This window comes from Hyla sarda, chromosome 9 (genome assembly GCF_029499605.1).
Source record: "Hyla sarda isolate aHylSar1 chromosome 9, aHylSar1.hap1, whole genome shotgun sequence".
In the NCBI taxonomy this organism is placed as follows: Eukaryota; Metazoa; Chordata; class Amphibia; order Anura; family Hylidae; genus Hyla; species Hyla sarda.
In genome coordinates, this window is record NC_079197.1 from 98,997,070 (window position 1) to 99,012,740 (window position 15,671).

General features: G+C 44.8%; 1 protein-coding gene across 4 annotated transcripts in view; it reads left to right on the top strand.

The window, feature by feature from the left end:
• Window positions 1-15,671, top strand: part of LOC130291607 (calpain-5-like) — a 184,552-nt gene that overhangs the window by 57,135 nt on the left and 111,746 nt on the right. The gene's annotated exons all lie outside the window — the stretch shown is intronic.

Here is a 15,671-nt window from a genome sequence, read left to right on the forward strand (position 1 = left end):
TGTTGATTTTTGCATATGTTAATTTTCGCATATGTTAATTTTCGTATGCGCGAATTTTTGCATATGCGAAAATAAACGCCAATATTCGCGAATATATGATGAATATTCGTCCATATATTCAAGAATATTCGTGAATTCGAATATGGCCTATGCCGCTCAACACTAAGAGTCAATGCACTTTCTAGATCCTCCGATATTGTTGGTCAGGATTTCACTCCTCGTCATATTATTCCTCCTGAATGCCTGGTATCTGCAGCTTCAGCTTCTCTTCTTCAAGTCCCACCTGGGAAAACATTCGTGCCTCCTCATCTCAGACGTTGTGTCCTCGGTTGGAGTCACTCCTCGCTGCTGGCTGGTCACTCTGGGAGGAAAAAGTCTTTTCAGTTAATCTCACGACACTACTGGTGGCCGCACCTCAAACGGGATGTCACTGACTACGTTAGTTCTTGTGCTACCTGTGCTCGTGACAAGACTCTGCGGTTGAAACCTGCTGGACTCTTACAGCCCTTGCCTATTCCGGATACCCTGTGGACACATATAGCCATAGATTTCATCACCGATCTGCCACCTTGCTGTAACAACACCATCATCTGGCTGGTCATTGATCGGTTCTCCAAGATGGCACATTTTATTCCTTTGCCCTGACTTCCTTCTGGCCAAACACAAATCTTTCACCTGCATGGCCTTCCTTCTCACATCGTCTTGGATCGTGGGGGACAATTTGTTTCCAAGTTCTGGCGTGCTTTGTTCTCGTTTAAAAATCAATCTGGACTTTTCTTCCGCCTATCACCCACAATCCAATGAGCAGGTGGAGAGAGTTAACCAAATTCTTGAAGGCTACCTGCGACATTTTGTTTTGGCTCAGCAAGAAAATTGGGTTGATCTTCTGCCTTGGGCAGAGTTTTCTTATAATCATAGAGACTCTAAGTCCCCAAAGACTTCTCCCTTTTTTGTTGTCTACGGTCTTCATCCTCGTCCACCTCTTCCCCTACCAGTTTCCTCTGGAGTGCCGGCCGTAGATGCTCTAGTCAGAAATTTTTTGTCCATCTGGCAGGAGACTCGGCGCTCGTTGCTTTTTTGCTTCCTCTCAAATGAAGTCTCAGGCGGATAAGAGGAGAAGGACTCCCCCATCTTTTTCTCCCCTGACAGGGTCTGGCTCTCCTCTAAGTATATATGTTTCAAAATTCCCAGTTACAAGTTGGGTCCTCGTTACCTGGGTCCATTCATGGTTCTTCAAAAGATCAATCCAGTCTCTTACAAACTACGTCTGCCCTCCTCCCTTTGCAAAAGGTCGTTGCTCCCACTCCTGCCTCTGGTTCTTCTGACACTTTCAAGGTGAAAGAAATCCTAGCTATGAAAACTGTGATTTTTATTAAAAAAGACGTTCTTTTCTTGTCGACTGGAAAGGGTTTGGTCCAGGAGAGAGGTCTTGGGAGCCGGAAGAGAATAATTTCGATCGCAGCCTAGTTTGAGACTTTCTAAGACCCAAAAAGAGGGGGAGACCCAAGGGGGGGTACTGTTTTGGGCAGCGCTCCGTCCATTCAATCCGGCAGTGAGCGCTCCCTCCCGGCTGGCACCAGTAACTCTGGGACTCGCGGTGCAGGACGCACCTGCATGTGTGTCCCGAGGGTTGCTATGGGCAACGCTCCAGCTATTCAGCCTGGCCATGAGTGCACCCCTTCTTATGGCTGCGGTGGCTCCGGGACTCACTGTGCGGGACATGCCCGCATATGAGTCCCGAGCATCTCCTTATCCCACATTGTTCCCGGTCCCCCTCTCTCTGTGCATTGCCAGCGCATGCCTCCCCTTTCCTTAGGGCGCGTGCTCACCAGCGCTACAAGATTTAACCCCTTAACCCCTTAAGGACTAAGGACGTACCGGTACGTCCTTGGTCCTGCTCTCCTGATATAATGCGGGGTTACACGGCAAACCCGCATCATATCACGGCGGGCCCTGCGTCATAGTGAAGCCGGGACCCGCCTCTAATAGCGCGCAGCACCGATTTAGCGCGGCTAAAAGCGAAAGTTGCTGGTTAACTCAGTGGGCTGTTCGGGATAGCCGCGGCGAAATCGCGGCATCCCGAACAGCTTACAGGACAGCGGGAGGGCCCCTACCTGCCTCCTTGCTGTCCGATCGCCGAATTACTGCTCAGTGCCTGAGATCCAGGCATGAGCAGTCATGCGGCAGAATCGTCGATCAGTGGTTTCCTATGAGAAACCAGTGATCAATAATGAAGATCAGTGTGTGCAGTGTTATAGGTCCCTGTAAGTGAATAAAGTGAATTAAGATCATTTAACTCCTCCCCTATTAAAAGTTTGAATCACCCCCCTTTTCCCATAAAAAAAAACACAGTGTAAATAAAAATAAAAATAAATATATATGGTATCACCGGTATGTCCGAATTATAAAAATATATCATTAATTAAACCCCTCGGTCAATGGCGTGCGCGCAAAAAAATTCCACAGTCCAAAATAGCGCATTTTTGGTCACTTTTTATATCATTTAAAAATGAATAAAACGATCAATAAGTCCTATCAATGCAAAAATGGTACCGTTAAAAACTTCAGATCACGGCGTAAAAAATGAGCCCTCATACTGCCCCATACACAGAAAAATTAAAAAGTTATAGGGGTCAGAAGATGACAATTTTAAACGTGTTAATTTTCCTGCATGTAGTTATGATTTTTTCCAGAAGTCCGACAAAATCAAACCTATATAAGTAGGGTATCATTTTAATCGTATGGACCTACAGAATAAAGAGAAGGTGTCATTTTTACCGAAAAGTGTACTACGTAGAAACCCCCAAAAGTTACAAAACATTGTTTTTTTTTTCAATTTTGTCGCACAATGATTTTTTTTCCGTTTCACCGTAGATTTTTGGGCAAAATGACTGATGTCATTACAAAGTAGAATTGGTGGCGCAAAAAATAAGCCATCATATGGATTTTTAGGTGCAAAATTGAAAGAGTTATGATTTTTTAAAGGCAAGGAGCAAAAAACGAAAATGCAAAAACGGAAAACCCCCCGGTCCTTAAGGGGTTAAGGACTCAGCCCATTTGGACTTTAAGGACTCAGACAATTTTATTTTTACGTTTTCGTTTTTTCCTCTTCCCCTTCAAAAAATCATAACTCTTTTATATTTTCATCCACAGACTAGTATGAGGGCTTGTTTTTTGCGCGACCAGTTGTCCATTGTAATGCCATCACTCACTTTAACATAAAATGTATGGCGCAACCAAAAATTTCTATTTGTGTGGGAAAATTAAAAAGAGAACCGCAATTTTGCTAATTTTGGAAGGTTTTGTTTTCACGCCGTACAATTTATGGTAAAAATTACATGTGTTTTTTATTCTCTGGTCAAGACGATTAAAATGATACCCATGATTATACACTTTTCTATTACTGTTGCGCTTAAAAAAAATCGCTAACTTTTTAACCACATTAGTACGTTTAAAATCCCCCTATTTTGAAGACCTATAACTTTTTCATTTTTCTGTATAAGCGGTGGTATGAGGGTTAATTTTTTGCACCGTGATCTGTACTTTTTATTAATACCATATTTGCTTATACAAAACTTTTATTACATTTTTTATAAAAAAACATTTGGGAATAAAATGTTATAAAAAAGAAGCAATTTTGGACTTTTTTTTTTACGTTCACTCCGTTCACCGTACGGGATCATTTACATTTTATTTTAATAGTTCGGATATTTACGCACGCGGCAATATTAAATATGTATATAAAATAATTTTTTTACACTTTTTGGAGGTAAAATAGGGAAAATGGGACAATTTACGTTTTTATTGGGGGAGGGGGTTTTTCACATTTTTTTCCTTAATTTTTTTCCTTTTTTTTCTTTTATTTTTACACTCTTATAGTCCCCATAGGGGACTATTTATAGCAACCATTCGATTGCTAATCCTGTTCAGTGCTATGTATAGGACATAGCACTGATCAGAGTTATCGGTCATCTTCTGCTCTGGTCTACGGGAAGGCAGATCAGAGCAGAAGACTCCGGGAAGACAGCAGAGGCAGGTGAGGGGACCTCCGTCTGCCATGCAGGATGATCGGATCACCGCGGCAGCGCTGCATGCGATCCGATCATCCTGTTAAGTGACCGCGATGCTGCAGATGCCGTGATCTGTATTGATCACGGCATCTGAGGGGTTAATGGCGGACATCTGCGGGATTGCGGGTGTCCGCCATTACCGGCGGGTCCCTGGCTGCGATCCACAGCCGGGACCTGCCGCGCATGATGCCGGCATCGCTTCGATGCCCGCGGTTATGCTCAGGACGTAAATGTACGTCCTGGTGCGTTAAGTACCACATCACCAGGACGTACATTTATGTCCTGCGTCGTTAAGGGGTTAAAAGGCCAGTGCACTCTTAATTGGTCAGCTGCAGGGTGGACCTTATTTTAGTCTGGCACTTCCCTATCTTGGTGCCGGATCTTCGTGCCTTGTGCCAAGAGAAAGCGTTCCTCAGTGTTTGCCTACTTAATGTTCCTGACCTCCAGCTCCTGACCTGACTTTGCTCCTTTGCCGCCTGCCTCCTGACCTAGTGCCTGTGACCCAACTAAGCTCCCTAGCTGCCTGCCCTTCTGACCTGTGCTTCATCTGACTATGTCTTACCATCTGTGCTGAGTTACATCTGGGCAACCTGTGTGGATGGATCGTGCCACGGGTAGGGACCTGGGAGCCACCTGGCGCAGTAAGTCCATCCCCCTTTGCGGCAGGATCTGGTGAAAACCAGCGGCACCTTAGACTCCACTCCCTGGTACGGTTCAGTCATTGTCCACACAGGCCAGCGGATCCACTACCCAGCCTCTTACAATAGTTACGTGAAACATTTCCATTGTCTCCATTGTCTTTCTATTGAACCAGTCTCTAGAACATACATTCTGTCAGCCGCTGACAAGGTGGCAATATATTGTTACATAATACCTCACTAAGCTGACCTAACATAACTACATGAGCGATTCAACCCACAATATTTGTAACATACAGTATCTCACATAAGTGAGTCCACCCCTTACATATTTGTAAATATTTTATTATATCTTTTCATGTGAAAACACTGAAGAAATTACACTCTGATGGTAAAAGTACTAAGAAGAAAAAAGACAGAGCCTCCCATGGGACAGTACGTCTGATAGGTTATCAATATTGTAAAATGGTGAGAGATAGACTCACCTTCTTGGGTTGTGTTGGCAGACACAACCGCTGGAGTAAAGTATTTAGCCATGCAGACACCCGGGGATCAGGTCCTGGAAGTTCCAGCTGATAGTAGCAAATAGGTATGGGGATAGCAAAGCTATCTGGAAAATGCCGGGATACGAGGCGCAGTCCGCTTGAATATAATCCAATACAAGGTGAGTATCGTGCAAGGTTTCTTTATTGAGCCTTAGTCAGATGCATTTCGGGACAGTACATCCCTTTCTCAATGAACAAATGGCTTTGACAAACATACGGGGTGTGCTTACTATGTAAAGTAAAAAAGGCGCGTAAAACACCTGATTGACAGGTATCAAGTGTGAACAGTGTTCCACAGGTAGCGCTTACTGATTACGTGATTCATTAAAAAAAACTTTACAAATACAGCATAGTTATAAAACATGGAAATTAACATAAATTGTTGCTAGTATGGTATATATGTGTGAGTGTGATGTATTATATGTGTTTGGCTGGGTAATTTCTGAAGTTATATTTTTAGACTTAATATTTTGCATTTCTCTATTAGAATCTTTCTGAAGAGGGGAGTCTTTTTATTGTTTTCCAGCTGAAAAAGCAGATGCTCCTTGTTTGGAGTTTTGTTGTTTATTACCGAAGTCCAGTTGTGGATTATTTTCAATTTTAGCGCCGTGGATGTTCTGGATAGGGGATAAGATGCCTGATCGCGGGGGTCCCGCCGCTGGGGACCACCTTGATCTTCCACGCCGCACCCTGTTAGAATCTGCCCCCGGAGCGTGCTCGCTCTGGGTCTGACTACTGGTGATCACGGGGACGGAGCATAGTGACGTCACGGATCCGCCCCCGTGTGACGTCACGCTCCACCCCCTCAATGCAAGCCTATGGGAGTGGGCCTATGGGAGGGGGCTGATTCTAACGGGGTGCGGCGTGGAAGATCACGGGGGTCCCCAGCAGCGGGACCCCCGCGATCAGGCATCTGATCTCTGTGCATTGCCAGCGCATGCCTCCCCTTTCCTTAGGGCGCGTGCTCACCAGCGCTACAAGATTTAACTCCTTAAGGACTCAGCCCATTTGGACCTTAAGGACTCAGACAATTTTATTTTTACACTTTCGTTTTTTACTCTTCCTCTTCAAAAAATCAAAACTCTTTTATATTTTCATCCACAGACTAGTATGAGGGCTTGTTTTTTGCGCAACCAGTTGTCCATTGTAATGCCATCACTCACTTTACCATAAACTGTATGGCGCAACCAAAAATTCTATTTGTGTGGGGAAATTAAAAAGAGAATCGCAATTTTGCTAATTTTGGAAGGTTTTGTTTTCACGCCGTACAATTTATGGTAAAAATGACATTTGTTTTTTATTCTCTGGTCAAGACGATTAAAATGATACCCATGATTATACACTTTTCTATTACTGTTGCGCTTAAAAAAAATCGCAAACTTTTTAACCAAATTAGTACGTTTAAAATCCCCCTATTTTGAAGACCTATAACTTTTTCATTTTTCCGTATAAGCGGTGGTATGAGGGTTCATTTTTTGCACCGTGATCTGCACTTTTTATTAATACCCTATTTGCTTATACAAAACTTTTATTACATTTTTTATACATTTTTTTGGGAATAAAATGTTATAAAAAAGCAGCTATTTTGGACTTTTTTTTTTACGTTCGCGCCGTTCACCGTACGGGATCATTTACATTTTATTTTAATAGTTCGGATATTTACGCACGCGGCAATACCAAATATGTATATAAAATTATTTTTTTATACTTTTTGGGGGTAAAATAGGGAAAATGGGACAATTTACGTTTTTATTGGGGGAGGGGTTTTTTCACATTTTTTTTCCTTTATTTTTTCCTTTTTTTCTTTTTCTTTTTACACTCTTATAGTCCCCATATGGAACTATTTATAGCAACCATTCGATTGCTAATCCTGTTCAGTGCTATGTATAGGACATAGCACTGATCAGGGTTATCGGTCATCTTCTGCTCTGGTCTGCGGGAAGGCAGATCAGAGCAGAAGACTCCCGGAAGACAGCAGAGGCAGGTGAGGGGACCTCCGTCTGCCGTGCAGGATGATCGGATCACCGCGGCAGCGCTGCAGGCGATCCGATCATCCTGTTAAGTGACCGCGATGCTGCAGATGCCGTAATCTGTATTGATCACGGCATCTGAGGGGTGAATGACGGACATCCGCGGGATCGCGGGTGTCCGCCATTAACGGCGGGTCCCTGGCTGCGATCCACAGCCGGGACCTGCCACGCATGATGCCGGCATCGCTCCGATGCCAACGGTTATGCTCAGGACGTAAATGTACCCCATCACCAGGACGTACATTTATGTCCTGCGTCGTTAAGGGGTTAAAGGGCCAGTGCAAAGGGGATAAGATGTCTTAGCGCCGGAGTACCCCTTTAAGGGTTTAGGTCTAGCGACATGCTTGGCCAGTCCATTACCTTTACCCTTTTTTTTTAGCAAGGTAGTGGTCGTCTTGGAGGTGTGTTTGGGGTCATTATCATGTTTAGACATTAATGACTGTGTGTTGAGGTATTTTGAGAGGACACAACTTTAAACACTGTTTTACAGGCTGTGCACTATATATATATATATATATATATATATATATATATATATACACATTACAAAAATGTGAGGGGTGGACTCACGTGTGAGATTCTGTACTTACCTGGCTGCATTAGAGTGGTGTTCTAGTGGCTCTAACAACTGTAGCTATGGTAACCATCCCTATCAGGAGTCTGTGATACTCGATCAATCATGCTTGATGTCAGAGTCCCATGCATCTTGAATGGCAGCAGATTTAAATAGATAGGCGTTTTCATTCTGAGCCTCACACATGTGTGGATGTCATGTGTTATGACTCTTTGCCTGTCCCTGGATTTTGTATTGCCTGCCTTTGCCCCTTATGTTTCCTGGTTAGCTACTGATTGTCCCCTCATTACCTGTCTGTGCTCTCGATATTACATTCTGGTTTGGACCTTGACTTTGTCTTGATGTGCCTAGCTGGTTCTTGGTTTACCATTCTTTCTCTCTCTTGGTTAGGTCCTGTGCACTTAGCTAGAAAGGGCCTGTCACTCAGAGTATAGGGCTGAACGATCCTGTCTTTTACCATTACAGCTATTCCAACAGGTTCAACACATACAACATAAAAGAAAATGACGAGAAGATGCACATGACTAATTAGAAATAGTTGTTGAGCATAACAATAAGCATTACAGCACATTATCATATAACATTTTATGTGTCATTTATGGGGAAAACATGGAAGGTGTTAACATAACCCTGTGTCTGTGTTATTTGTCATAATTAAATTACTTGTTGGGTCTATTACGCAATGTGTCATTATAAAAACAAGCAGATCTAAAGTCTGGCTTCGAAGGCTTTGTTCAATCAATGGAAACAAAACATGTGTCTTATGCTGTTCATGCTTTGTCTTCAGACAAGTCTCCAGTGTATGTCTGGTTTCTGCCAGACTCCATAAATCTACATGATTTGGTTAATATATTGTTGAAAAAGTCTATGACAGGTCAAGCACACTAGCAGACAGAATCAGAACTATTTGCTATGTGTTGTACAATTCACAACCCATTGGAGCCGCCAGAGGATTAAAATGTTATAGAAGAATTCTTCAGCCAAAGAGGTTGTAGAGGATTGAAACCATTTAAAGAACACAGTACTGCATAAGTAACTCTCAAATTAACAGTGTATTAATAGGTACTAAGTACACACAGGGTGATATCATTGCTTCTTGTTAGCAATTAGATTTCAAGAAAAATATTGCAAGTATATTTAAGCTATGTGTGGCATACCTTCAAAGCTGACAGACACCGGCACAGCCAAACATAAACTTCCATAGACTTCAAAAGAAAGAGTTGCATGGCCACTTCTGAACTTTGTCTCCTACAACAATGGTCCCCTGAACCACTTTATTCCAATGGGTAGGGTCCTAGAAGGCCAAAGTATTTTCAAGACTTTACAATACGTTTGCTGGATGAGCCTGTATTTTTAGATCAGTAAATACATCCTTTCTACCAGCTCTTTCTTAAATCATTTTACACCTGAAGTATATTTACTGCAATATAGAGATGAGAGATATTACTACAGTGTATTGTCAAGTATCCAATTCCAGAGAACTGCAATCAACGGTTGCACATAGGATTTGCACAAATACCCACTTTTCATGCATACAATTACATATACAGTACATATTTAAAAGAAGTACTTAAAGTGTACCTGTAATTTGCAAAAACTTTTTATATAATGCAAATAATAACAATATATGTATATTTGTAATATGCATTGATAAAAAAAAAGTGTATATTTGAGTGAAAAAATCCTGGCTTGTCCCTACAGCTGCAATACAGCTGTGTGTCTCTGTAAAGAGACAAAAACAGGAAGTGTGGGTGGGACAAGCAGAACTGGTGGTGGTGCACTGAAGCTCTGTGACACCCTTCTGGCTCACACAGCAGAATGATTGACAAGCCAGGAGCTTGCACAAAGCCCTACTTGTTTTGCCCACACTTCCCGTATTTCGTCTCCGCCCAGAGACACACAGGCAATAGCTGCATGGACAGCATTTTTTACCCAATAATATTAAAAAAATGTATAACTGTTTATTTATAAATTTTTAACAATTTTCCAATGAAAGAGAAGAAAAGCATACAGGTAAATAAAATATGACATAAATACTGTATGTAAAAGAAAGAGAGAAAAAAAAAAGAACAAAAATAAATAGGGAATACAGACATAGTATATGACCGAAAATAACACATTATAGCTGACCATTGAAAATATAAATCCAGATCAGTGGTAAATATAACAACTGTAATCTGAAAAAGATATAATGATATATAATCTATAAATAGCTCACTATAACAAAGTCTTGACATAGTATTTCAAAGTCAGTAACTGGTGACAAATATATAAGATGGTATGAATAACTGTATTGAAGAAGATATGACACAGTCAAAATAAATATAGCAACATTGAAAAAAAATGGAAAGGGAGAAGAAAAGACTAGGTCCGCATGGCTATCCCTACAACTATAAGAGATGAATAAAAAATTAGAGGCTACATCAAAGGTCTCCAACATCTGCCAAATTTTATGGAATTTAGGTTTAATCTCAAGGGGCGACATGCCTTCTTTACCATAAGAACTGTGAACTTATGGAACAGTCTACCTCAGGAACTGGTCACAGCAGGAAAAATTAACAGCTTTAAAACAGGGTTAGATACATTCCTGGAACAAAATAACATTAATGCTTATGAAGAAAAATTAAATCCCATCCCTTCCTCAATATCGCGCCACACCCCTTTTCGGTTCGCGAACCGCGAACGTTCGCAAAAGTTCGAGAACCGGCGAACCGGGCGAACCGCCATTGACTTCAATGGGCAGGCGAATTTTAAAACCCACAGGGACTCTTTCTGGCCACAATAGTGATTTAAAAGTTGTTTCAAGGGGACTAACACCTGGACTGTGGGGTGCCGGAGTGGGATCCATGGCAAAACTCCCATGGAAAATTACATATTTGATGCAGAGTCTGGTTTTAATCCATAAAGGGCATAAATCACCTATTATTCCTAAATGGTTTGGAATAACGTGCTTTAGCCCCCTTTAGGCAGCACATAGAGCCTCCTTTTAGGCATCACATAGTTAGATTCCCCCCTTTAGACAGCACATAGATTCCCCCATATTAGGCAGCACATAGTTAAATCCCCCCTTTAGGCATCACATAGTTAGATTCCCCCTTTAGGCAGCACATAGATTCCCCCATGTTAAGCAGCATATAGTTAGAGCCCCCTTGAGGCAGCACATAGTGGGATTTGAACAAGGCCCCAGCGCTGCAAGGCAGCAGTGCTAACCTCTGAGCCACCATGCTACCCTTAGCATACATCTAATATCCACGGTTGCAAACATGGACAGAGATGTCAGCAGAGAGTACCTGAAAAATTAGGCATGTACACACACCTGAAAAATTTGGTATTGTTGCAGCCGATTCTGTAGCAGCGGCCATAAAAATTGAAGCACCATAACAATTGCAGCAGCAGAGGCCAGAAAAATTAGGCATGTACACATGGATGAAAAATTGGGTATTGTCGCAGCCGCTTCTGTAGCAGCAGCCAGAAAAATTGCAGCACCAGAAAAAGTGCAGTAGTAGAGGCCAGAAAAATTTGGCATGTACACCTGGCTGGAAAATTTGGTATTGTCGCAGCTGTAGCACCGGCCATAAAAATTGCAGCACCATAACAAGTGCAGCAGCAGAGGCCAGAAAAATTAGGCATGTACACATGGATGAAAAATTGGGTATTGTTGCAGCCGCCGCTGTAGCAGCAGCCATAAAAATTGCAGCACCATAACAAGTGCAGCAGCAGAGGCCAGAAAAATTTGGCATATACACCTGGCTGGAAAATTTGGTATTGTTGCAGCCGCTGTTGTAGCAGCGGCCTGAAAAAATTCTGTTTGTTTTGCCAGGCAGAAAGTGCCCTAAAACATTGCGGATTGAACCCTAGTTGGTGGCGGATAAGTCACGCAAGTCATCCAGCATTCAGAGTTCAAATACAGCACCGTGTGGACCATTTTTAGGCCAAGGCAGCTCATCTGAGGCCAAGGCAGCTCCCTTCGGGATCCATCCCTCATTCATCTTAAGAAAGGTGAGGTAATCCAGACTTTTTTGACCAAGGCGACTCCTCTTCTCAGTGACAATACCTCCTGCTGCACTGAAGGTCCTTTCTGACAGGACACTTGAAGCGGGTCAGGCCAGAGGGGTGAAAACAAATTGGGATAGCTCAGGCCACAGGTCAAGCCGGCACACCCAGTAGTCAAGGGGTTCATCGCTCCTCAGAGTGTCGATATCTGAGGTTAAGGCCAGGTAGTCTGCTACCTGTCGGTCAAGTTGTTCTCTGAGGGTGGACCCCGAAGGGCTGTGGCGATGTGTAGGACTTAAAAAGCTCTGCATGTCCTCCATCAACAGCATGTCTGTACAGCTTCCTGTCCTTGCCGGCGTGTTCGTGGGAGGAGGAGGAGGATTACTTTCACCTCTTCCCCTGTTAGATCCCTGTTGTGCTGTGACATGACCCTTATACGCTGTGTACAGCATACTTCTTAATTTATTTTGGACCTGCTGAATCCTTTCCGCCTTGCTATAATGCGGTAACATGTCAGGCACTTTATGTTTATACCGGCGTCTAGTAGCGTGGACACCCAGTACATGTCGTTCTCCTTCATCCTTTTTATACGAAGGTCCTTCAACAGGCACGACAGCATGAAAGACCCCATTTGCACAAGGACGGATGCCGAGCTACTCATGTCCCGTTCCTCGTCCTCAGTGATGTCAGGGAAGGTATAATCTTCTTGCCCCCAGCCACGTACAACACCATGGGAACCAGATGGGTGACAAGGAGCACCCTGGGATGCCTGCTGTGGTTGGTCTTCCTCCTCCTCTTCAAAGCCACATTCCTCCTCTGACTCCTCTTCCTCACAATCCTCTTCCAGCGTTGCCGCAGGTCCAGCAAGCGATGCTGATAAGGCGGTTTCTGGTGATGATGGTGTCCACAACTCTTCCTCTTCCCGCTCATCTACTGCCTGATCCAGCACTCTTCGCAGGGCACGCTCCAGGAAGAAAACAAACTGTACGATGTCGCTGATGGTGCCTTCGGTGCCACTGACCAGGTTTGTCACCTCCTCAAAAGGACGCATGAGCCTACAGCCATTGCGCATGAGCCTCCAGTAATGTGACAAAAAAATTTCCAGCTCCGCAGATGATGTCCTAGCACCCCGGTCATACAAATATTCGTTGACGGATTTTTCTTGATGAAGCAGGCGGTCGAACATTAGGAGTGTTGAATTCCAACGTGTCGGGCTGTCGCAAATCAAGCACCTCACTGGCATGTTGTTTCGCCGCTGGATATCTGACAAGTGCGCCATGGCCGTGTAGGAATGCCTGAAATGGCCACACACCTGGACTGCTTCAGGACATCCTGTAAGCCTGGGTACTTGAGCACAAAGCGTTGTACAATCAGATTACACACCTGTGCCATGCACGGCACATGTGTCAACTTGCCCAACCTCAATGCCGCCAACAAATTTGTTCCGTTGTCACAAACCACCTTGCCGATCTCCAGTTGGTGCGGAGTCAGCCACTGGTCCACCTGTGCGTTCAGGGCCGACAGGAGCGCTGGTGCGGTGTGACTCTCCGATGTGAAGCAAGACGCAGCAGTGGAAGAGGACTCGGCCGAGGATGTTATGGAAGAGGATGGAGTAGGAGGAATAGAGGAGGTGGCAGCAGGCCTGCCTGCAAGTCGTGGCGGTGTCACCAACTCCTCTGCAGAGCCACGCATTCCATGCTTGGCAGCCGTCACCAGGTTTACCCAATGAGAAGTGTAGGTGATATACCTGCCCTGACCATGCTTTGCAGACCAGGTATCAGTGGTCAGATGGACCCTTGCCCCTACACTGTGTGCCAGACATGCCATAATTTCCTTTTGCACAATGGAGTAAAGGTTGGGGATTGCCTTTTGTGCAAAAAATAATTCGTCCGGGTACCTTCCACTGCGGTGTGCCAATGGCTACAAATTTTTTTAAAGCCTCAGACTCCACCAGCTTGTATGGTAAAAGCTGGCAGGCTAGCAGTTCCGACAAGCCAGCTGTCAGACGCTGGGCTAGGGGGTGACTTTGAGACATTGTCTTCTTGCGCTCAAACATCTCCTTGGCAGACACCTGACTGTGGGCAGATAAGCAGGAACTGCTCAAGGCGAGAGATGGAGAGGCAGATGGTTGAGAGGGGGTAAGGAGGGCAGCAGTGGTTGACCTGGCTGAAGATGCAGGACCAGGAGGAGGATGGCGGCTTTGACTTTGTGTGCTGCTTGTACTGACGTGTTGATCCTATAGGCGTTCGTGATGTGACATCATGTGCCTTCACAAAGCAGTTGTGCCTAGGTGGGTGTTTGACTTCCCACGACTCAGTTTCTTCTGGCACAGGTTGCAAATGGCCTCGCTGTTGTCAGAGGCAGACACACAAAAAAAATGCCACACTGCTGAGCTCTGCAATGACAGCATTCTGGTGGTGGCAACAGCATGCGTTGATTGGCGTCTCATCTGGCTGACCCCGGGTGCCGATGCATGCTGTCTGACTGTGCCACTAGCTCCTTGCGACGACCTACCCCTGCTTCCAACTCTTCTCCTCCTCCTCTCTGTCTCCCCATCTGAACTTTCCCCCTCTTCTTCTCTTCTAGCGGGCACCCACTTGGCATCCACGAACACATCGTCATCATCAACACATTCACCGCTATCTGACACCTCAAGAAAGGAAGCAGCAGCGGGTACAACATCATCATCACACCGTACATCCATGTGTGTAATGCTGCCTGACTGAGACATATCCCTGTTAACTACATCCTCTGGCAATAATGGTTGTGCATCACTCATGTCTTCAAACTGATGTGTAAATAACTCCTCTGACGGATCAAGTAAAGCTGCTGTGGTGCTAGTGTTGGTGGTGGCGGCAGGCGGGCAAGTGGTAGCATGAGAGGTGCCCGAAGCTAAGCTGGAATAGGAGAAGGACGGTGCGTCAATGTTCCGAGCAGAAGCTTTAGTAGTAGATTGGGTGTCTTGTGATAGCCAGTCAACTAAGTCCTCAGAACTTTGGGAGTTCAGGGTACGTGGCCTCTGATCACTGGCCATTCTAGGGCCAAAGGGAATCCCAGCACCACGATGGCCCCTGCGGGGTGGCCTCCCTCTGCCTGCCATTTTTTTTGTTAAATTTGCAAGTAGTTCCTGAAAGACACAGGATGAGCCAGGAGCAGGCAATCGCAGTACCAAAGAGGGTTTCATTACCCTAATTGATAACCCAGGAGGGTTTCATAACCAACCATAATTGGGAAATGTTGGTGTAGCAGCATGGTCAACCAACTCTGAGGCATCTGGCATTGGTGGCTGGAAATCCTGGCTGATCCATCCCTGATACATCTTGACAAACGTCAGTCTCTCCACATTTTTAGTGGACAGACGAGTTCTCCTTGGGAAGACTAAGGCCACGGCCGCACTAAACACCCGCTCTGATGGCGAACTACTGGCCGGGCAGGACAGCTTTTCCAGGGCAAACTCTGCTAGTTGGGGCCATAAATCAAGTTTGGCTGCCCAGAAGTCCAGCGGATTCTCAATGGTCGTTGGCATGGCCATGTCAAGGTATGCCACCACCTGCTGGTTCAGGTACTGCTCCATGTCTACCTGCTGCTGATGAGTTGCTTCACTATGCGGGTGAAGAAAGCTACTCATCAGCAACTGTAGACTCAGGCTGCTGCTGATTGAGCTGGTACTGCTCCTGTCACCCCTCCCCTCCCCAGCAGCCATGGCAGTGGAAGGTGAGCGCAGAGGGCCCCCCGAGTCAGGCCTGCGAGTGGATGGACCATGTGACCGATAGGCATCAGCCAACTGACTATGTAGAATCTCTCTGTAGTAGGTCAGTTTG